The sequence below is a fragment of the Salmo salar genome, chromosome 27 (assembly GCF_965601325.2).
Source record: "Salmo salar chromosome 27, fSalSal1, whole genome shotgun sequence".
NCBI lineage: Eukaryota > Metazoa > Chordata > Actinopteri > Salmoniformes > Salmonidae > Salmo > Salmo salar.
In genome coordinates, this window is record NC_138317.1 from 5,120,228 (window position 1) to 5,145,499 (window position 25,272).

Sequence of the window (25,272 nt, forward strand, 5' to 3'; positions counted from 1 at the left end):
CACCGTGCACTTTCACGACCCTGTGAAGTTCATCATAACTTATTTCATCTGTAACCTAATAAAACTGCATGCTTTCCCATGATGTGGTGTCATATTTATCAGACATGTAGGCTACATTACTCACGTAAAAAGGTTGGCTGGAAACCTGGTACTTCTTAGGGATAGCCTCCTTTTTTTTCTTTTTTTTGTTGCCTAAAATGACATACCCAAATTTAACTGCCTGTAGCTCAGGCCCTGAAGCAAGGATATGCATATTCTTGGTACCATTTGAAAGGAAACACTTTGAAGTTTGTGTAAATGTGAATAGAATGTAGGAGGATATAACACAATAGATCTGGTAGAAGACAATACAAAGAAAAAAACAACCATTGAACATTTTCTTTCTCTACCACCATCATTGAAATGCAGCAGAAAGGTCCCTTATCCTCTTATGGACAGACGTTCCGCTAGCGGAACGCCTCGCCAATATCCAATGGTAGCGCCTGGCACGAAATATGAAAAACCATAAAAATGCTATAATTTCAATTTCTCAAACATATGACTATTTTACACCATTTGAAAGATAAGACTCTCGTTAATCCAACCACATTGTCCGATTTCAAAAAGGCTTTACAGCGAAAGCAAAACATTAGATTATGTCAGGAGAGTACCCAGTCAGAAATAATCACACAGCCATTTTTCAAGCTAGCATATATGTCACAAAAACCAAAACCACAGCTAAATGCAGCACTAACCTTTGATGATCTTCATCAGATGATACTCTTAGGACATTATGTTATACAATACATGCATGTTTTGTTCAATCAAGTTCATTTTTATATCAAAAAACAGCTTTTTACATTAGAATGTTTTGTTCAGAACTAGCATACCCACCGAAAACTTTCGGTGAATTTACTAAATTACTCACGATTAACGTTCACAAAATACATAACAATTATTTTAAGAATTATAGATACAGAACTCCTTTATGCAATCGCGGTGTCAGATTTTAAAATAGCTTTTCGGTGAAAGCACATTTTGCTATATTCTGAGTAGATAGCCCGGCCATCACGGCTAGCTAATTTGACACCCACCAAGTTTGGCCCTCACCAAACTCATATTTACTATAAGAAAAATTGGATTACCTTTGCTGTTCTTCGTCAGAATGCACTCCCAGGACTTCTACTTCAACAACAAATGTTGTTTTGGTTCGAAATAATCCATAGTTATATCCAAATAGCTCCGTTTTGTTCATGCGTTCAGGTCAGTATCCGAAGGGTGACGTGCGAGCGCATTTCGTGACAAAATATTTCAAAATATTCCATTACCGTACTTCGAAGCATGTCAAACGCTGTTTAAAATAAATTTTTATGCCATTTTTCTTGTAAAAAAGCGATAATATTCCAACCGGGCGACATTGTATTCATTCAAAGGCGGACGCGCATCTCCAGTCTCACTGTTCCCAGCCTGACCACTCACAAACAGAGCTCCTGTACTTTGCCCAGAGACTGCAGTCACCCCATTACACTTTCTGGCGTCTTCTGAGAGCCAATGGAAGCCTTAGAAAATGTCACGTTACAGCAGAGATGCTGTATTTTCGATAGAGATGCCACAGAAGGAGAACAAATTGTCAGACAGGGCCCTTCCTGTATGGAATCTTCTCAGGTTTTGGCCTGCCATATGAGTTCTGTTATACTCACAGACACCATTCAAACAGTTTTAGAAACTTTACAGTGTTTTATATCCAAATCTACTAATTATATGCATATTCTCGTTTCTGGGCAAGAGTAGTAACCAGTTTAAATCGGGTAGGTTTTTTATCCGGCCGTGCAAATACTGCCCCCTAGCCCCAACAGGTTAAATACTTGAAAATACAAAAACAACAAACCATGACGCAGAGAGGAAAACACACTACTCAAAAGATAATCAACCACAAAAACAGGTGGGACAAACATCAACTTAAATAGGACCTCCAATTAGAGAGAACGACAACCGGCTGCCTCTAATTGGAGGTCATGCCAAACAAAAACCAACATAGAAATACTAAACTAGAAACTGAACATAGAAAAGTTGAAAAACAGACAAACACCCCCTGTCACGCCCTGACCTACTCTACCATAGAAAATAACAACTTACTATGGTCAGGACGTGACACCGGTGTCTTGTCATTGTTGATAGACAAAAAAAAATTCACCTCTTCCAAACACACTTTAAGGAATTCAAATTTACAATGCTGTTTAACTACCCCGGTAGCTTGACTGATAACCTAAACAAGGTTGCAGGCACTGGTTACAGTTCGAAGCTTTCTCTTGAGTGGGCAGATTCAATATTTAAATCACCCAGAAAATATACCTCTCTGTTGATATCACATACATTATCAAACATTTCACATATTTTATCCAGATACTGACTGTTAGCACTTGGGGGTCTATAGCAGATTCCCACCAGAATGGGCTTTAGGTGAGGCAGATGAACCTGTAGCCATATGACTTCAACAGTATTTAACATGAGATCCTCTCTAATCTTTACAGGAATGTGGTTATGAATATAAACACACTTATAAGTACGCTTATAGGGATGGATATTCAACAAACACAGCACTGACAAAAATGATTTTGGGGGCTGTTTTGTTAGACTTCAGTGCTGCGTTTGACATTATCGATCTGATGCTGGAAAAACATATGCGTTATGGTTTTACAACCCCTGCTATATTGTGGATAAGGAGTTACCTGTCTAACAGAACACAGAGGGTGTTCTTTAATGGAAGCCTCTCCAACATAATCCTGGAAGAATCAGGAATTCCCAAGGTGAACTGTCTAGGCCCCTTTACTAACGACATGCCACTGGCTTTGACTAAACCTCAACTAAATCTTTTAATGAATAATGTGGAAATTGAGCAAGTAGCGCTGTCATGGTCAACTGTCATGGTCAAACCCTCCACAATAGCTGTGAGATCAGCAGAGGCATTCAGGGCAGTAAGAGGGACATACATTATGTTACTTACATTGTATCTTCCAATGCCCCTGGGATAATATACATTTGCTGAAGCATTATGACAAATCCTTGAGGATGTGAGGCCTTAGGCAATTGCCTCTTCTGCCTAATGGTAAGTCTTCCGCTGCATAGGATGATGCTCTCTCTAAATCCAGTGCTGAATATCAGGGAGGGGAACGAACACAAGGGATTGTATTCTGTTTACCAGTGATGCTATAGTCCTACGTCCTCTTTCGATTTTGGGATATCCATCTCATTTGGGATTTGATTTGGTGGAAGAAAATGATTCTAATGCAAGGGACTTTGTTTTCCTTATGTAATGCGGGGAGCTTGTATCAAGCCACTGTTTAAGAACATACAACAGATTAGAAGCTGATTCAGTGGCCTACTGTAAAACAACAACTACAACAACACCAACATACCTTATCCTTCTTTGACTTGTTTTTATTGCTACTTTTTCCAATATAGCATTAAAACTAATACTACATTCTCAAATGTTGCTCATGTAGTTAAATGTAAGCAAAGTTTTCAAAAATGGTTTGAAAGCTACATACTACCTATTAAATGATGCAAGCAAAGAAGAAAATAATGAAGCATTTGTTTCAGTATAGTTACATTATTTGATCATTGGTAGTAGAATAAATTATTCATGGTCGTGTTATGTAGAAATTAATAGATTCGATGTCTTTTGATTTAGCAACTCTTCCAAAATTAAGCAGTTTTTGTTATGCCACTTGCCTTTTTGATTTACCATATAGATGATGCCTACTGAAGAATAGTTATTGTACAAATATGGGGAGGAGTTTGATTATGTTTTTGCCCTTTTAATCCTTTGGAATGGGACAACTGTAGGGTCAATTACAATGGACATGAAATAAGATTCTCATAGTGATCCTACTGCATTTTATGGCTTGAGAACTGAAATTGGAATCTTCTCTACAATTTTTTTCAGTAAGCTGTATTCTATATTTTTTTCTGAAGTTGTAATTTGTGTGTATTTCTAGTTGAAGACACACAAACATGTCTATTTTAGAAGAATATTGGAATATTTGGCACATTAAGAGATCAATAACATTTTACATTCAATATAGTATATAACTGTCACATTCAATATAGTCTCAAATGCAGCCCTATCTGTGGCCCCTGCAACTTCCAGCTTTGGAAAAGCAGATGCAGATGTTGCAATCATAACAGTATATCTTTGTCCTGAGCCTGCATCCAAATGTGTGATATTCTAAGGGTCTATGTCTCGCCAAGCACCACAGCAGGAATAAATAGCTGGTTGTCTTGGAGACCGCTGAAAGGTGAGAGGGATTAAGTACACTATGTTCAGATACAGAACGCAAAAGAGAACAGCAACCATCGTTGTTTAAACCGGGACACGTTCACCTTAGTTGAGAAGCCACCCTGATAGACCATCATTCCATATTCCTACTGTTGTATAGCACACTGTATTACTTATACAACTAATATAAGGACAGGACACGAGACGGGAGTAGAAATTAACGTGGTCACTGTTTAATGCGTTTCACAGGAAAAACATTCCAAGCATTTTTATGTAAGTAAGTAAGCAAGTTACAGGTGCCCTAAAGGGACAAAACTAGAATATCAATACACAACATATTCCTCCCCCTTTACCTTTGATGACTAATAAGGAAAAAGTAAATATTCACTGTTTTGCCTATTGTTTTCTTTTTCACATAAGTTCTCTAATGTAAATAAATGAACTTTTCAGAATAACCTTTTCTAAACTAGGGATAGAGGGTAGACTGCCTCAGTCCCCAGACTTAACCCTGGGGTGTATTCTGCCCCAATGTCGGAGGTTAGTCTGAACTAAATAGTCAACCTGTCAGGGGGTCGTCTTTGTCTTGCAGGGTAATGACGACGTACAGGTCAGTCTACAGTCACATTATCTCTGAGTCTGAGTGGTGATGGTGTATGCCCAGACTGGGGTGCAACAGTACCCTGAGTAGGCACTCTGGCTGGTTCAGGTGAGTCTATAGTCACATTATGTCTGAGTCTGAGTGGTGATGGTGTATGCCCAGACTGAGGTGCAACAGTACCCTCAGTAGGCACTCTGGCTGGTTCAGGTGTGTCTACAGTCACATTATCTCTGAGTCTGAGTGGTGATGGTGTATGCCCAGACTGGGGTGCAACAGTACCCTCAGTAGGCACTCTGGCTGGTTCAGGTAAGTCTACAGTCACATTATCTCTGAGTCTGAGTGGTGATGGTGTATGCCCAGACTGGGGTGCAACAGTACCCTGAGTAGGCACTCTGGCTGGTTCAGCTGAGTCTGGAGCACTTTCCACATTTGTAGGTTGCTGCAGTGGATGTTCAGGTGATAGCTCGTAGTCATGGTAGGTCTCCAGTAGCTGATCTTGGTTTGTCACTTGACAGGAGTCATCTCTGAGGTTGGTTCCTGGCAACAGTTGATCCACGTGTCTCCTCCAGATGATGTTTTCCGGTGTGTGAACTGTGTAGGACAGAGGCCCTGTTTGTGCAACCACTGTGGCTGGTATCCACTTTGGATCTTTGCAGTAGTTCCGAGCAAGAACTCTCTCTCCAGCTAGCTTTTCTCCATCTCTCCACCTGTGCTCTCTGTTGTATCTGTACAACCTGTTTAGTCTTTGGAGGTCTCAGGAGGTCGAGTTGTGTGCGAAGCTGTCTTTTCATCATGGCTGACGCGGGTGCCACTTTGGTTGTAGCGTGGGGAGTGTTTCTGTAGGTTAACAGGAAGGTGTTTAGGCGCCTATTGAGGGAGCCGTTCCCTTGTGATGACTTTAAAGCTTGCTTCATCGTTTGGACAAACCTTTCAGCGAGGCCGTTCGTTGCAGGCTGATACGGCGCTGACTTTGTGTTGAATTCCATTTTCTTCCATGAATGACCGGAACACTTCAGACACCAGTTGGGGGCCATCATCACTAACGAGTTGCGTTGGCAAGCCAAAGCGACTGAAGATTGACCGTAGCTCTTCGATGGTTCTCTCCGCTGAGGTGCTCTTCATCACTGTGACCTCAGTTGTAGTTGACGCACACAGCAAATGGCAGAAGAACATTCTATCCTCCAGTGGGCCTGCATAGTCTATGTGGACTCACTGCCAAGGCTCCTCTGGGAAGTCCCATGGGTGTAGTGGCACTAGCTGAGGCATGTTCCTCATCTTTTGACATGCAGAACAGAACAATAACGGCCATCGCTGCATGCGGCTGGCTGCAAGCGATGGAATGCCGGTTTGGGGACCAAAGATGGAGGTGAGGGGTATACGGTCCGTCAGCAGTGTGAATCGTCGGCCAAACAGAAACTGATGAAATTTCTTAACTCCAAACACAATGGTGAGTGCTTCACACTCTATCTGTGCATAGTTGCTCTCAGCTTTACTTAAGGTTTGTGATGCGAAAGCAATTGGCCTTTCTTCACCTGATGGCATGATGTGTGAGACAACCACACCAACGCCATAAGGCGATGCATCACATGCCAACTGTAATGGCAAGTTGGGGTTGAAGTGGATTAGGGCCTCTGACTGAGCTAAGGCTGTTTTCACTTTCTTGAAGGCCTCCTCACATCGGTCTGTCCACTTCCACTGTTTGGTTTTGTTCAAAAGTTCATGCAGTGGCTTTAACATGTTAGCTAGGTTTGGCACAAACTTTGCGTAGTATGTCAGTAGTCCTAAGAATGACCTCAGCTGACTCACATTCTGTGGGGATGGAGCTTCCGCAACGGCCTTCACCTTCAATGGCGCCTTGTGGAGCCCTGAACTGTCAATGGCGTGGCCCAGGTACTCAACAGAGGGCCGGAAAAACTCGCATTTGTCCTTCCGGACCCTCAGACTGTACTCCTCCAATCTCTGTAGTGTAGCGTTCAGGTTTCTCAGGTGCTCCTGCTCATCTTTGCCGGAGATGAGTAGATCATCGAGGTAACATTGGACCCCAGTGAGCCCGCTCAGTATCTGGTCCATAGCTCTCTGAAACAAGGCTGGAGCTGAGGTGATTCCAAAAAGAAGCCTCCGGTACCTGTACAGTCCTTTGTGAGTCACTATGGTCAACAGTTCTTGTGACTCTTGGTCCACATGCATCTGTAGATAGGCCATCTTTTTTTATGACTGGAACAACGGGTGTAGCCCATTCACTAACATCCACTGGATCCAATACTCCACTCTCCACTAGTCTGTTTAGCTCAATTTCAACTTTTGGTTTTATGGCGTATTATGGGACAGGTGTAGCTTTGAAGCATTTTGGCTTGCTGTCTGGTTTCACGGTCAGTTTAACTGTTATGTCCTTCATACTGCCAAGGTCTCCTTTGAACACATCCGCGTGTTTCCTCAATATCCCTTGTAGGTTTGTGTCCTCTTTTGCAACCATGTGAATTTCCTGACAGTTTAGTTTGATCTTTTCCAGCCATGTGCGTCCTAGCAATGCTGGATGGTTGCCTTTCACAAAGTAGAGTGGTAGCTTTACCTTCTGTTTGTTGAGCTCCACTGTAACAATCACGCTTCCTCTCACTGGAACAATCTCACCGGTGTATGTTTTCAGCATCATCTTTGTGGGCTGTAGTGTGCGTTGATGTAGTTTCTCCTTGTATACAGCCTCAGACAGCAAAGATGTGGCTGCTCCAGTGTCCGTACTGCGTTTCCATCCAGTAGCGGTGTCACCCAGTATCCGTGTCCATTGTCTGAAATGAACAAAACATGCAAAGATTCTTCCCCTTCAGACAGGGTATCACTTTGTTCATCCTCTGTGTGCTCCATTTTAAGCACTTTCTTTTTATACTCCCTGAAGTCGCTTTTCCTTTGTTCAGTACTTTTGTTTGATTGTCTCTTTTTGTTTTTACATGCACGTTCGATGTGACCCTTTTTTCAGCAGTCTAAGTCTTTGCTCCAACACTCCTCTGCTTGGTGTTTTTTAACTCGGTAGACACCTTATGCACTTGGGTCGATGCACTTAGCTGTTGTGCGTCTTTATTTGCCATTTCCATTGACGTACTCACTTCTATTGCTCTCTGCAGCGTTAAGTTACTCTCAGTCAAAAGGCGTTTCCGAATTGCCTCGCTGCGCATGCCACACACTAACCTATCACGTATAGTGTCACTCATTGATCGCCCAAATTCACAGTCTTCAGATAACTGTTTCAATACAGCCATAAACTGTGAGATTGATTCCTCCTCCTCTTGATTTCTCTTATGAAACCGGAATCTCTCTGCGATTATCAGTGGTTTGGGAGAATAATGTTCTTTTAAGGTAGCCACAATTTCATCATATGATTTACCACCAGGTTTTTCAGCGTTACTAGGCGGTGCAGTAGATTGAATGTTTTTCCTCCCATAACAGTCAAAAATGTTGACACAACGACTTCTGCTTTAATTCCATTTGCCAACACAAAGTACTCAACATGTTCTGTGTAAGAACTCCATTGTTCCCCAGATTCATCAAATGTTCCTATATTTCCAACCAATGCAGACATTTTCGGTTCATTTTTCATTCTCACACTTTTCAGACAGTCCCTTACTCCCAGACCCTTTTTTTTCTTTTAACTCAAGCGGACTTCACTTTCTCCCGCAGCGAAACTCTTCCTATCCCTTGATGGTCTCGTAGCTGTAACAGCAAAAGCTAGCTAGCATCACTCAACTGGCTAGCTCCACGTTTTGTTTGCATCTTTCTACAGCGAAAGAAAATTAACTAATTTAACTAAGACTTTCTGCCAAAGATAATGAGCACAAACGTGAGAACATTTCTTCCTCATCGCCAGTTTTGTTGTATAGCACACTGTATTACTTGTACAACTAATATAGGGACAGGGTATGAGACGGGAGTAGAAATTAACGTGGGCATTGTTTAATGCGTGCCACAGGAAGAAAATTCCAAGCATTTTAACATAGATAAGCAAGGGGGGGGGGGGGGGGGGGGGGTTACAGGTGCCCTAAAGGGACAAAACTAGAATATCAATACACAACACCTACACCTGCAGTTGTTTTATCCATGAGTGATATAAACTCTTTGACTTTCAAATAATTACAGTTTTAGACAAATATTGTATGTCATATCTAAGAATTCCCAGTCTGATTAGAATCTTTTCGATGGTTTACTTTGCTCATTCAATAGTGCATAATTGTGTCATACAGAGACCCCTGGAGAAACGGAATGACAAGAACGTGGCTACCATTACACTAGATGGCAGCATTGATTAAAATGTCAAGTTTCTTGCCTCTGTTCTACCATCATTAGCAAACTATCAGACCCCCTTCAAATAAGACCTTTATTAATTGAGAGATGAGAGGATGAGATTTATAAAGGGTATATCTGTAGATCCTTGACAGACCTCAAGAGTCACAATAGTCACCTGACAGAGACAGGCAGAATACTATTTGTTCTTATCTCCCTCTCATCAGCGAGGACATTTACAGTGCTCAAAGTTTCCAGATAATGTTGAAAACAGACTTTCACAAGACAACCATCACAGTCACCGGTTCTCAAATGTCAACATGCTCTTGTATCTAAGAGGAGAATGGGAAAAGATAAAGTCAAAATGGAGAAATCTATACATTACATAGCAGTGGTTTTGTGAATCAATAGCTTACTGTCTCCTGTTCATGTATCTTTGGTAAACTCGTTGGTCATTCTAAGATCTTCAGATAGAAGAGGAATCTGAATGAAGTAGATAGCTACAATCTCCTTACTTGCAACATGGCAAGTGAATGAGACTCCCTCCTAGAGTACAGTTTATCATATCTGCCTGATATAGCTTCTGTCAAAGGCTTTCACCTCACCTTGAGCGAAGCCTGGGTGTCCGAGGCTAGTCCTGATACAATTTCACTGAAGTTAAAACACACATCACACCCAACATGTGCAGTCTCTCATACTTCAGCACAAATCATTGTGTAATAAGCCCCATTAAACGTCAACTCATACAGGACTGCTTATAAGAAATGTGGTACTTCTCCCTCTTTTTACAAAGCACCCTTACCACTGACATTTTAAAATGTCAACATATAGTCATATTCATACCTCAGAGCTTTGATGGAGAGTTCTAAGTGAAAGGATGGAAATTTGCCCTCAGATTTTGATGGAAAATAGACTTGGATGAGCCGTAAGTGAACATTATGCAGAAGAGGGTTGTTGTTCTCAAATGAGGGGAAAATATAGTGTGAATCAGGTTAGTTAGATAGATATATTGACAGGGCTATACTATACTATCAATCTATCTTAGTAAGGTAATAGCGAATGCAAAAAAAAAGAGATAACATGGTCATTTTCATATGGTGTTTTATACACCTGACAATGACGGAAAAAGTGATACAAACCATTGTGGAAAAACAACACTGCAGTAATACTAATGTGGTAACACTTTACTTGACACCTAGTGTCATATCACGTTATGATATGGTCATAACCATGTCATAAATGTCATAACAGCTGACATAACCTGTCACAACCTAAATATTTACACCTGTTGTGACATGTTGTTTATGGTTGATTATGACACCTACATAAGTGTCAAAACCCACATTTATTCAAATGTATTTTTTCCCTTCCAATACGTTTTCTTTCGTTTGAAAAATGTTTCTTAACATTTTCTGAAATGGACCATATTGAATTATCATTGTAATTGCTCACACATTAATGTCAGACATGTACCTATCCTATTTCTCTGTTGCTGATGACTGGGATGAATGCAGGAGCAGATTTCATGAGTGGGACAAGACCCCCTCTTTTTGACTGATGACTGACATAATGTCATGTACTGTACGTGATAGGCCTATCTGGCTTATATAATGCTGATGGTCATAATGCTTCATGACAGCGTCATAAAGTGTATTTTCTTAGTCCAAGTAAAGTGACACAGGATGGTCATAGTGTTTCTTGACAGTGTCATAAAGTGGAAAAATATTACCGTAAATTCTGGACTATAAGCTGCAACTTTTTTCCCAGGGTTTGAACCTTGCGGCTTAAACAATATATGGATTTTTCCCGCTTTCAATTTTTTTTTTTTTTTAAACACATTCTGTGACGTGCTCAGTTTTTTGGCGGCATGAAGCTTTCATTAGACCAATGAAATTGCCGAACGGGTTAAGGTCAAGCAACTTTTTTGTTTACTGTTTAGATTAAATCGAGCGCTCTCAAACTTCCCATCATTCTGATTACGGTAGTCATTTTGTCACCCTCATCATGGCAAAGACACGGAGAAATGCATATGATGCAGCTTTCAAGTTGAAGGCGATTGATCTGGCTGTTGGAAAAGGAAATAGAGCTGCTGCACAGGAGCTTGGTCTTAATGAGTCGATGATAAGACGTTGGAAACAGCAGCGTGAGGAATAGACTCAGTGCAAAGCTTACTGCAAAATTTTTTTTTTTTACAAGCCGTGTTTCGTTAAAGCCTATTTATTTTTGTTACAAGCCGTGTTTCGTTAAAGCCTATTTATTTTTGTTACAAGCCGTGTTTCGTTAAAGCCTGTGTAAAATTAATTTGTTTCAATGTACAGGTAGGCACCTGCGGATGTGCGGCTTATTTATGTTCAAAATAATACTTTTTTTAAAATTCAGTGGGTGCGGCTTATATTCAGGTGCGCTTAATAGTCCGGAAATTACGGTACTTTAAAGAATTCATTATAACAACAACAAAGGCTTCTTCGGGATCGGTGTCCCTTCCCCTCGACGGTTGAGCTAACATAGGCTAATGCAATTAGCATGAGGTTGTAAGTAACAAGAACATTTCCCAGGACATAGACATATCTGATTTTGGCAGAAAGCTTAAGTTCTTGTTAATCTAACTGCACTGTCCAATTTACAGTACCTATTACAGAGAAAGAATACCATGCTATTGGTTGAGGAGAGTGCACAATTTTGAACATGAAAAGTTATTAATAAACAAATTTGGTCAGTCTTGATACACAATTTTGAACAGAAATGCAATGGTTCACTGGATCAGTGTAAAATTTGCACATACACTGCTGCCATCTAGTGGCCAAAATCTAAATTGCACCTGGGCTGGAAAAATTCATTATGGCCTTTCCCTTGCATTTCAAAGATGATGGTACAAAAAAATACAAAAGAACAGTTGTTTTTTTCTTTGTATTATCTTTTACCAGACGTATTGTGTCATATCCTCCTACATTCCTTTCACATTTCCAAACAATTCAAAGTTTTTCCTTTGAAATGGTAACAAGAATATGCATATCCTTGCTTCAGGGCCTGAGCTACAGGCAGTTAGATTTGGGTATGTCATTTTCGGCGAAAATTGAAAAAAAGGGGCGGATCCTTATACAATATAACAAAAATATGTTTGACAAGTAGGCGATCGCGTTATGGAATGTTTTTCCTTGTGTGGTAGGTTTTGTGGGTTTTGACACTCTTATGTTGGTGTCATAACCAGCCATAAAATAACTACCGTGCTAGGTTTTGTAGGTTTTGACACTCTTATGTAGGTGTCATAACCACCCATAAAAAAATGCAATATATTTCACAACAGGTCTAAATATATGTGTCATGACAGTGGTATGACCATGTTATGGCAAGTTATGTCTGCTGTTGACATATTATGACATGGTTATTTAGTTTTACTAATTTAGTTTTACTCAGCTAAACATAGCCCCATAGATTCCAATGTGAGAGAGATATAAACATCACCTGTACTGTAAAATGTAAGTGGTTGAGTGACAGGTGTGGACTCCGCTGGTTGGAACAGCCATTTGGGAATGCATATTTCCAGATGTCTTTTAGCTTTTACTCAGACAGTTTCGAGGGGGGATAGAGAAACATCACATCACAGAGAGTACCATGCAAATGAACACAGAGATGCAAATCTTCACTGACAAGCCGCATATTCTGACAGCCATCTGTGCAGATGCCTTTTCTCATTCAACAAATTAGCAATTAAAAGTAGTCCCACTTAATTCTGCTGTACCATGGTTGTTTCATGGCTGGTGCTGCAAGCATATATCTACTGCATAGAAATATTGGTAGTGGATTCAGTTTTATGTAGATTAGAATACCTGAACCTTGCACATATGGCACTATGGAATTTCAAAGACACAATTAAAGTATGCATGTGGAAATTATGAAAAAGAGAGAAAGAGAGAGAGAAAGAGAAAAAGTACACTTTTGTTTATTATCTATTTCACTTGTTTTGGCAATATAAACATATGTTTCCCATTCCAATAAAGCCCTTTGAATTGAAAGAGGGAGTGAAAGAGAGTGTCACGCCCTGACCTGAGAGAGACGTTTTTCTCTGTTTGGTTAGGTCAGGGTGTGACATGGGGTGGGCATTCTATGTGTTATATTTCTATGTTCCATTCTATGTTTTCTATTTCTTTGTGTTGAGCCGAGTATGGTTCCTAATCAGAGGCAGCTGTCTATCGTTGTCTCTGATTAGGAATCATACTTAGGCAGCCGTTTTTTCCACCTTCAGTTGTGGGATTTTTTTTTTGTACAGCTCAGTAAGCCTGCAGAACGTGACATTAGTTTTTTTCTTTGTTTGTTGGTTTGATTGTTGGTTTGATTTTGTGTTCTGAGTTTAATAGAAATATGAACACGTACCACGCTGCACCTTAGTCTACTCATTTTGACGATCGTCACAGAGAGAGAGAGAGAGGAGGATAAGGAGACGAGGAGAGAGAGATCAAATTAACTCTCCTAGCAATTCTTTAATTTTGCTTGTCTAATATTTATCTGTCAGACTTTTGTCCCGGTCAATTAGATTATATGAGCATTTCATACATGTATGTGATTCCTATCACAGACAAATAATAGGGGAGAGGGAATGGAGAAGCAGAGAGAGAATGACAGTCTCCAATCAATGTCTCAAAAGGACAATAACTGGCATTTCTTCTTCTTCTTCTTAATTTCCTAGCCAAATACAAACTGCTTTAACATCACAATAAAAACCACTATATCTCCAAGAAAAGTTCCAAAAGACCTGCATTTAACTTAAGCGTCCAGAGAAGAAAACTAAGTTTAGGTGGTTGCAGATCTTGTCGCAAACTGACACACTTTCAAAATACAAAGTTTTAAAACACCATGATTGTGTAATGAAATCATGAAAAGTAGTGCACCTAAGCTGAGATCTGGTGTTTGAATGTAAACCCAATGTAAGTGTTTTAAAACAGAAATGAAGTACTCTGAAACACCCAAAGTGGTTCATCAACCTGAATATTGGTGTTTTTGAGAGTGTTGTGAAAACACTCTGAGGGTTTAAGTGCATGTAAAATGCAGCATAAAAACACTAAAACTGTGTTTCTCATAGAATTAGTGGTTTAGAAATGCAAATACTTTATAGCCTAAATATTGATTGATGATAAGGTCCTATGGAGAATATTTTTGGTTGAGTTCCACCTTTATTTTTTCAATACTTTATTTAGACATATTACAAACTGGAGGGGTGGTAGGTAAGATGGTACATTTCATAGACATTTTACCCACTCAACCACACAGCCACACTGTAAGAAATTATTCAGGGGTGAATTGAAATTGACCAAAAAATAAATAAATCACATACTTAATAAAAATGAATGCAAGTCGTGCAGAGCCCGTGGTCTAGCGGTAACGAACCTGGCTTAGACTCGTCATCTCTCTCCCCACCAAAGAACAGGGTTAAATTCCCTACTCCAACCCTTCAATCTGTTTCTCCCACCTATCTGTATCCCCTCTGTCATTGCATAACTGTCTAAAAAAAATGTTCTAATTCTGTTCTAATTCTGCACTAAACAGGAATCGAAACACCAAAATAGTGTTTTCAATCTTTTCTGTTAGTGTTACCAGTTCCTGGCAAGGTATTGCACAACACTTGATTAAGTAGCGTTACAACACACCATGTTATGTTTCAAAACATCTCTGGATGATGTGTTTCAATGCTCCAGCAAAGTTAAGGTTTAGTCTTCAAGTTGGTGGCAGCTCAGTTAACCCTAGTTTTGGTGTTACAAAGTACTTAATTTTAACAGTGCAGTGCCATCCTAATTATTTCACATCAGTAGATATGCAACAAAAATGACTTTTATGATCAGTAGTGCTTTGGCATTGCTGTTTAGGAATTCACTGCATTTTGATCTAATCACGCCATCAAAATATTCATGACACACAATGGTATCTCATTCTAGCAGGCTGACAGCCATTAACTGGGAAATTCAGGTAATTTATTAACACTTATCAGGACCTGGAAAGGCCTTTCCACTGTGTTTGTCACATAGGGAAGGATAAATGGGTGCTACAAAAATGATTTATGATGGCCTGTTGTTATTTGCTCCTGAAAATATATTAAAATGTGTGTCCAATTTTGGCTCAAGATCTTCAGTTAAAAAGTCCCCTTTAATTTATCTTCTCGCAGCATGCATAAGCAAACAATAAGATTGCTTTTCAAATATTCTAATGATTTCTGATAAAATGCAAGGCTATGATTGTGCCAGTTGAATGCCGACTTATTGTTGGACTGCATGTATTCATAAATCATAATACTGGTATCTTCTTTTGAAACTCATTGGAGAAATTATCATTAATAAGACAAAATATGTATTTCATTTAAACATTTCCGCATATGCCTCAGTGCAATATGAAATAATGTAAAATACAACACTATTATCTCGAGTGCATTGGATCCTTTTGTCTTCTATCTGTCTGGGTGTTCAATTAACCCAAACAGCTCTAAGCTTTGATCTGAGGACAGATAAGCACAGGACAGATCAATATGGCTGTTGTTAAGGTTAACTGATGTGATGTTGCGTGTTGTTCTTGCACTGTCGATGATATTGACATTCTCCCTCAAGTGAGAAACCCAATATTTATGTCACGTCCTGACCATAGAAAGCTTTTATTTTTCTATGGTAGAGTAGGTCAGGGCGTGACAGAGGGTTTTATCTAGTTTATTTATGTCTATGTTGGTTCTAGTTTCTTTTTTCTATGTTGGGGTTTTGTCTAGTTTATGTATTTCTATGTGGGGTTCTAGTTGTTGTATTTCTATGTTGTTGTTTTTTTGGGATGATCTCCAATTAGAGGCAGCTGGTCAACGTTGTCTCTAATTGGGGATCATAGTTAAGTTGTTGTTTCTCCCACTAGGAGTTGTGGGAGATTATTTTGAGTAAGTGTATGTTGCACCGCTTCGTCATGGTTTGTTTTGGTCATTCGTTTATTTGTATGTCTTGCATAGTTTCACAGTTATAATAAAATGTGGAACGATACACACACTGCGCTTTGGTCCCATTCTTCAGACAGTTGTGACAGTTTAGTTCTGTTCGAAACCCATGATCAATACTGTCATTTCAGGGCACATTCTGATGGATGTTCTGAGAACTGGAAAATAAGGCAGAGAGATTATCACATGTTTTTTTTATTTTTACGTTGTCATTTAGCAGACAATAGAGTCATAGCTAGAAGGGGAGGGGGGTCGAGGTGAGGAGGAGGATCATTTAAGATACTGTTTGAAGAAGTAGGGTTTTATCCTGTTAGGGCTAGGGGGCAGCATTGACACGGCTGGATAAAAAACATACCCGATTTAATCTGGTTACCACTCCTACCCAGTAACTAGAATATGCATATACTTATTACATATGGATAGAAAACACCCTAAATTTTCTAAAACTGTTTGAATGGTGTCTGTGAGTATAACAGAACTCAAATGGCAGGTCAAAACCTGAGAGATTCCTTTACAGGAAGTGGCCTGTCTGACCATTTGTTGAACTTCTTTTCCATCTCTATCATTTACTAAGGATCTCTGCTCTAACGTGACACTTCCCACGTCGTCCATAGGCGCTCAGAGCCCGGGAAAAAACAGAATGTCGTCATTCCAGCCCCAGGCTGAAACACATTATCGCCTTTCTCAAGTGGCCGATCAAGAGACACTGGCTTATGCGCGTGACCCCGACCGCCCCCGCCTTTGGGATTTTTTCCTCTGTTTGCCGAAAAGGAGATTCCCTGTCGGAATATTATCGCTTTTCTACGAGAAAAATGTCGTAAAAATTGATTTTAAACAGCGGTTGACATGCTTCGAAGTACGGTAATGGAATACTTAGAATTTTATTGTCACGAATTGCGCCATGCGCGTGACACTTCTTTACTATTTCGGATAGTGTCTGTAACGCACGAACAAAACGCCGCTATTCGGATATAACGATGGATTATTTTGGACCAAACCAACATTTGTTATTGAAGTAGCAGTCCTGGATAATCGGCCTATACTATAATAGAATATAATATATAATGTTATAATATAGGAAAGTTGTATTAGGAAAATTATAACTTTGTAATCTGAATATTTTGCTTGGTGCCCCGATCTCCTAGTTAATTTCAATTAAACGATTAATCAGTTTAATCGCGTGATAATAATTACAGGGAGTTAATTGATAAACATGTCTTCAGTTTAATGGTACCCCAAAGACACGACAGTATGCTATTTAAGATACTGAATACATAATGTTAATAATAATCTATATTAACCTCTCTAGGCTAGGCGGGACGTAATCGTCCCACCTACGTAACAGCCAGTGTAATCCAGTGGCGCGATTTTCAAATACCTTAAAAATCCTATTACTTCAATTTCTCAAACATATGACTATTTTACAGCTATTTAAAGACAAGACTCTCGTTAATCTAACCACGCTGTCCGAATTCAAAAAGGCTTTACAACGAAAGCAAAACATTAGATTATGTCAGCAGAGTACCCAGCCAGAAATAATCAGACACCCATTTTTCAAGCTAGCATATAATGTCACAAAAACCCAGAAGACAGCTAAATGCAGCACTAACCTTTGATGATCTTCATCAGATGACAACCCTAGGACATTATGTTATACAATACATGCATGTTTTGTTCAATCAAGTTCATATTTATATCAAAAAACAGCTTTTTACATTAGCATGTGACGTTCAGAACTAGCATACCCCCCGCAAACTTCTGGGGAATTTACTAACAATTTACTAAATTACTCACGATAAACGTTCACAAAAAGCATAACAATTATTTTAAGAATTATAGATACAGAACTCCTCTATGCACTCGATATGTCCGATTTTAAAATAGCTTTTTGGTGAAAGCACATTTTGCAATATTCTAAGTACATAGCCCAGCCATCACGGGCTAGCTATTTAGACACCCGGCAAGTTTAGCCTTCACCAAAATCAGATTTACTATAACAAAAATGTTATTACCTTTGTTGTCTTCGTCAAAATGCACTCCCAGGACTTCTACTTCAATAACAAATGTTGGTTTGGTCCCAAATAATCCATCGTTATATCCGAATAGCGGCGTTTTGTTCGTGCGTTCCAGAAACTATCCGAAATGAGTAAATCAGGGTCACGCGCATGGCGCAATTCGTGAAAAAAAATGTCTAAATATTCCATTACCGTACTTCGAAGCATGTCAACCGCTGTTTAAAATCAATTTTTATGCAATTTATCTCGTAAAAAAGCGATAATATTCCGACCGGGAATCTCCTTTTCGGTAAACAGAGGAAAAAACACAAAGACGGGGGCGGCCAGTGCACGCGCCTAAGCCCTCAGTCCCTTGATCGGCAACTTGAGAAAGGCGATAATGTGTTTCAGCCTGGGGCTGGAATGACGACATTCAGGTTTTTCCCGGGCTCTGAGAGCCTATTGGAGCCGTGGGAAGTGTCACGTTACCACAGAGATCCTTTGTAATGGAATGAGATGTCAAAGAAAGACAATAAATGGTCAGACAGGCCACTTCCTGTAAAGGAATCTCTCAGGTTTTGACCTGCCATTTGAGTTCTGTTATACTCACAGACACCATTCAAACAGTTTTAGAAACTTTGGAGTGTTTTCTATCCAAAGCCAATAATTATATGCATATTCTAGTTACTGGGCAGGAGTAGTAACCAGATTAAATCGGGTAAGTTTTTTATCCAACCGTGTCAATACTGCCCCCTAGCCCTAACAGGTTAACGAGAGTCTTGTCTTTAAAATGCTGTAAAATAGTCATATGTTTGAGAAATTGAAGTAATAGTATTTCTAAGGTATTTGAAAATCGCGCCACGGGATTCAACTGGCTGTTGCGTAGGCGGGACGAATTCTTCCCGCCTAGCCCAGAGAGGTTAAGCTTGGTACAGAAATACAATTCTATCACATTAACATCAGTACATAGCATCTCAATGTATTACAAATAGCTTTATCCTTATTAATACATTTTATACAACCATGTGGATGCAAGTCTCATTGCTGAGGCTATTATATAAACCGTTTTATGGTAATATGGCTATATTGTCTCTTCTGAGTATCACAAAATTGTACCAAGCGGACCAGTTCGTAGCTGGATTCTTCACCAGTCTTCCATACCTTCTCCAGAACACAAATGTCGCTTGGCTCCCCAATTCTGTGAGTTGGAAGAATTTCCTGTGTCTCTCTATGGGCCATGTGGCAAGAGATTCTCCTCTTAGAGTTTTACAACCCTTTCACACAGGGCCTGGGTGGGGGGAGGTAGGTTGGGGGATGGTGCAAGGGGGGAGGGGGTCAACTGTCCTCCCTGTACTCAAAGAGGCCAACGTCATGACATATCCCCCCTGGTGGTTTGGATCTTGTTTATCCTGCAAGTTACAAATCAACATAAAATCATGACCACGTGATGTCCCGTTGGTAGATCATCGTTGCAGTCCCCTCTGGTGGTTGAACTGTTATAGGCTCTCTGGAAGCGGAGCAGTCCACCACAAGGATGGGCAGTTGATGTCCGGTTGGTGATCGCCGTTGCGGTCTCCTCTAGTGGTGTACCTTGGTAGGTTCCCTGGAAGCTGCAAAGTACCCCAGGAAGGGCCAGGGGATGTCCTGGTTGGTGATCGCCGTTGCGGTCCCCCCCTCTGGTGGTTTACCTTGGTAGGCTCTCTGACAGCGGGCATGCCGCCACAAGGATAGGCCGTGGGTGTCCGGATTTGGGGTCGCCGTTCTGGACCCATCGTCCAGACTGGAAGTTCTGGGCAGTAACTTAGGCAGATGTTAACAACGCACACACACTCATGAAATATATATAATTACATTCATTCCCCAATGAGCGGCGTTGTGGCACTAAGTGATGGTTTTATGGGGACTTTTTTTATGGCTCTATCACTTCCTAAGTGTCAAAGGAACTGAACCGAAAAGGAATGAAAGCATAAACAAAACAAAAAATATACAAAATATAGTTCTCACACAAAAAATCATCTAATTGGACTGTATTCTATATACGTCCAATGTTCTGGCAAAATTATTATCATGGCATTGTCTCTAATTCCATATCTAGGGTTTTTCCTACTTGGTGTGTTGCTTAGGCGCTATCCTAAGTTGATCACTATATGATAAGTCTACAGCTGTAATGCACTAGTTTTGGGCAGTCTACAGGAATGACCTATGGACTTCTGGGAAGAAAACTGGTGAGTGCTGTAGAGTCAAAGGCCTAGAAGTAAATGTTCAACTTTACTAAGGCTGGTATATTGCTTGAGCCCTTAAGTGGTCCTAGCATAAATCCTAATTGGATGTTCCGTTGTGCATGTGCGTTTATGCTTACACAATCGCATATGTCAAGGGAAGAAAACCAAGTATCCGGGCAGATTACAACTTGTTCAGAATGAGTCTGCAGCGGATTTTCAGGTCAATGCCTGGAGGTCAGTCAGAATTGGTGTCAAGGGAGTCTGTAGTAGTTTTTCTACAAGTCACTGTGTCTTCCACTTTTGTAGTGGCGATAGGTATGAAGTCTATTTCATAGCTATGTTATCCACGGAGGAGCTAACCTCACGACGGAAGTACTCTTTAAGTATTGGACCAGTCATACGTGGTGTGATCATGGTTCATGACTTCTAATAATTTTCCTCCTGAATGGAGGGTCCTATTTATTAGTGACACGTGTGTTAACCATTGGAAGAGTGCACTGGAGATTCCCCTCCACGTGTTGCACTCTGAGTGACTCCTATGTCGCTGTTGTCAATGGTAATTTGATTGGTTAAGTCTCTAACATTCTTACTGATTGTAGCTGGACTGACTGTTGCTAGTATTGGTACTGGTACTCAAGGGGACCAGTTATCCTACCGATTTATTCTGAAATATTATCTACCGGAACACATGATTGGAGCATATTACTAGTTGTATTGTAGTTGAACCTACACATGGCAAAGAATGGTTTATTGATGCCATTTGTTTTGGAGGTGGACAAGTCCACTGGACTTCCTTTACGATGTCACGTCCTGACCAGCAGATGGAGCTGTTGTTGTAGTTTTGGGGTCAGGACGTGGCAGTCTTGTGTTCTGTGTTGGTCTTGTGACTCCTAATCAGGAACAGCTGGGGATCGTTGTTCCTGATTGGGAGTCATATATGTAGGAGTATGTTTGTCACTTGGGTTTGTGGGTAGTTGTTTTTACACTGCGTGTATAGCCTGTAAAACTGCTACTGTTGTCACCGTCATTGTTTTTTCAAGTGGATGCTTTACTCTTTTTTTGGTAATAAAATAACCATGAGTATTCACATACCTGCTGCGCCTTGGTCCATTCATGAAGACAACCGTTACAGAACTACCCACCACCAAAGGACCAAGCAGCAGAAGAGGAGGAAGCCACAGGAGAAGGAAAGGGAACAATGGACATGGGAGGACGTCCTGGACGGCAAGGGAGCCTACACCTGGGAAGAGATCCTGGCCGGAAGGGATCGCCTCCCATGGGAACAGGTGGAGGCACTCAGGAGAGTGGAGGCAGCTGGACAGAGGAACCATCGGGAAAGTTACGCTGAAGTGCGCACCATCTCGCCTATACGGACGCACAGCCCAGTGCGCCCAGTACCAGCGCCCCGCAGGTGCCAGGGCAAGAGGAGCATCGAGCCGGAACGGGTGATGCCAACCCTGCGCTCAAGACCGCCAGTGCGCCCTTTCGGTCCGGTGTTTCCCGCCAGACGCACTAGCATGGAGGTGCGTGTCTCCAGGCTGGCACGTCCTATACCAGCCCCACGCATCAGGAGTCTAGTGTGTCAACCCAGCCTCGCCAGTCAACAGTCACCAGAGCTGCCCGCCAGTCAACAGTCGTCAGAGCTGCCCGCCAGTCAACAGTCGTCAGAGCTGCCCGCCAGTCAACAGTCGTCAGAGCTGCCCGCCAGTCAACAGTCGTCAGAGCTGCCCGCCAGTCAACAGTCGTCAGAGCTGCCCGCCAGTCAACAGTCGTCAGAGCTGCCCGCCAGTCAACAGTCGTCAGAGCTGCCCGCCAGTCAACAGTCGTCAGAGCTGCCCGCCAGTCAACAGTCGTCAGAGCTGCCCGCCAGTCAACAGTCGCCAGAGAGGTCAGACTGCCCTGAACTGCCGGAGTGGCCAGACTGCCCTGAACTGCCAGAGTGGCCAGACTGCCCTGAACTGCCGGAGTGGCCAGACTGCCCTGAACTGCCGGAGTGGCCAGACTGCCCTGAACTGCCGGAGTGGCCAGACTGCCCTGAACTGCCGGAGTGGCCGGACTGCCCTGAACTGCCGGAGTGGCCGGACTGCCCTGAACTGCCGGAGTGGCCGGACTGCCCTGAACTGGCGGAGTGGCCGGACTGCCCTGAACTGGCGGAGTGGCCGGACTGCCCTGAACTGGCAGAGTGGCCGGACTGCCCTGAACTGGCAGAGTGGCCGGACTGCCCTGAACTGGCAGAGTGGCCGGACTGCCCTGAACTGGCAGAGTGGCCGGACTGCCCTGTTCTGCCAGAGTGGCCGGACTGCCCTGTTCTGCCAGAGGTGCCCGCCTGCCCTGATCTGCCAGGGTGCCCGGCCTGTCAGGATCAGCCCGAGGGGTCCTCCTGCCCTTCGGTCCAGCCCGAGTGGTCCTCCTGCCCTCCGGTCCAGCCCGAGTGGTCCTCCTGCCCTCCGGCCCAGCCCGAGTGGCCCGCATGCCTTCCGGCCCAGCCCGAGTGGCCCGCATGCCTTCCGGCCCAGCCCGAGTGGCCCGCATGCCTTCCGGCCCAGCCCGAGTGGCCCGCATGCCTTCCGGCCCAGCCCGAGTGGCCCGCATGCCTTCCGGCCCAGCCCGAGTGGCCCGCATGCCTTCCGGCCCAGCCCGAGTGGCCCGCATGCCTTCCGGCCCAGCCCGAGGGGCCCGCATGCCTTCCGGCCCAGCCCGAGGGGCCCGCATGCCTTCCGGCCCAGCCCGAGGGGCCCGCATGCCTTCCGGCCCAGCCCGAGGGGCCCGCATGCCTTCCGGCCCAGCCCGAGGGGCCCGCATGCCTTCCGGCCCAGCCCGAGGGGCCCGCATGCCTTCCGGCCCAGCCCGAGTGGTCCGCATGCCTTCCGGCCCAGCCCGAGGGGCCCGCATGCTCTCCGGCCCAGCCCGAGGGGCCCTCCTGCTCCCCGGCCCAGCCCGAGGGGCCCTCCTGCTCCCCGGCCCAGCCCGAGGGGTCCTCCTGCTCCCCGGCCCAGCCCGAGGGGCCCTCCTGTCCCCCGGCCCAGCCCGAGGGGCCCTCCTGTCCCCCGGCCCAGCCCGAGGGGCCCTCCTGTCCCCCGGCCCAGCCCGAGGGGCCCTCCTGTCCCCCGGCCCAGCCCGAGGGGCCCTCCTGTCCCCCGGCCCAGCCCGAGGGGCCCTCCTGTTCCCCGGCCCAGCCCGAGGGGCCCTCCTGTCCTCCGGCCCGGCTCGAGGGGTCCGTCTGCCTGGTGCAGCTATCGGCTCCACCAAAGTGGGCGACGCCGAGGGTGGAGCAGGGTCCACGTCCTGCACCGGAGCCACCTCCAGGATAGGTGGGTTGGGGAGGGAGGGTGTAGCACAGTGCCGTCGTTGACGGCAGCCACCCTCCCTTCCCTCCCTTATTGTTTAGGGGTTATTGTTTATGGGTTTTGTTGGGGATTTTGTTGGTTGGTGTTTTTTCGTTGTTAGGTGCATTCCGGGGTCTGCACCTTGAGGGGGGGGGTACTGTCACGTCCTGACCAGCAGATGGAGCTGTTGTTGTAGTTTTGGGGTCAGGACGTGGCAGTCTTGTGTTCTGTGTTGGTCTTGTGACTCCTAATCAGGAACAGCTGGGGATCGTTGTTCCTGATTGGGAGTCATATATGTAGGAGTATGTTTGTCACTTGGGTTTGTGGGTAGTTGTTTTTACACTGCGTGTATAGCCTGTAAAACTGCTACTGTTGTCACCGTCATTGTTTTTTCAAGTGGATGCTTTACTCTTTTTTTGGTAATAAAATAACCATGAGTATTCACATACCTGCTGCGCCTTGGTCCATTCATGAAGACAACCGTTACATACGACCAGTGTGGTACACCTCAGTACTATCTTAGATGTCTTCTAAGATAATCCCCGTCTAGGGGCCTGTCTGCTCCTCACTGTTCTCATAGGGGAGTTTACAACTAGATTTGATTTATGCTCTGGCGGCTTCGTACGGTGTTGTCCGTAGTCTTGACCCCCCCACCGGCCTCGATGAGGCTCATCATGGGTCTGGGCTACTATTCCCCCCTTTGTGCCTCGGGACCCCCCCACCAGCGGGTGGTGTTGGTGTCCGATGTGCAAACGAAAAGATCGGACCCTATGTACGAGTTGTCAGCGGCCGCGTTTTTATGAGAATGGCTGTAACCTTTCAACCAAATCTCCTGGTGTTTGTGCTTCAAAACGCTCAGTGGCTGTCGAGGCATGTCAGTCACCACCGCGTCTGCGTGTGGCAACCTCTTCATTACCTGCGAACTGAGACGAGGATATCGGTCTGTGATATCGCAAAGTGTTTCACCAGTGGGAGTCATCGGGTCAGTTGCTGGACTGATGCCATTGGTGTCATTGTAAGGGGTGACAGTCCCCAACAAAGCGGAAGGTGTATCATCGGAAACAGAGTATACTCTGCGCATCAATGTTTTTCTTGCTGGGACGGCCGCAGTGCTTGCGGAAGCGTCCAAAGGGCAAGAGAAGTTCATCTCAACTATCGTATTGCACGACTGCAAGGAGGAGGGAAGTTGCTTATTCACAGAGACAGCTGGCTCGAAATCATGAAAAGAATGGTCAATCAGATTGGCTGATGGAATGTGTTGAGATATCGTAATATCTCCGTGGATCGGATTCTGTACCGAGAGGTTTCTAAACGTCTTTTTCCCAAGGGGTGCTTTCGACAGATACCCCTCGTGAATGACTGCGTTGCAGCTAGCGTTAGGGGAAGACAGTGTGGTCAGTGGAGAAGGCACCGTGGCCTGTGACCATACCTGATTGGTTTTCCAATCCATCAATGGGAGTAACCGATCCATCAAGTCTGCTCCAAGTAGCAGGGTTACAGTTTCGAGGCTGGTAACATACACAGGGTGAACGAGCGATACATCCTGGAAGTGTAGTTTCAGCATGACTCTCAATGTGAGAGGCGAGGTATTCTGAGTGACCCCTCGAAGTGTAGTGTCGCATCGTTCCACTTTTAACCAACGTTTAGTTG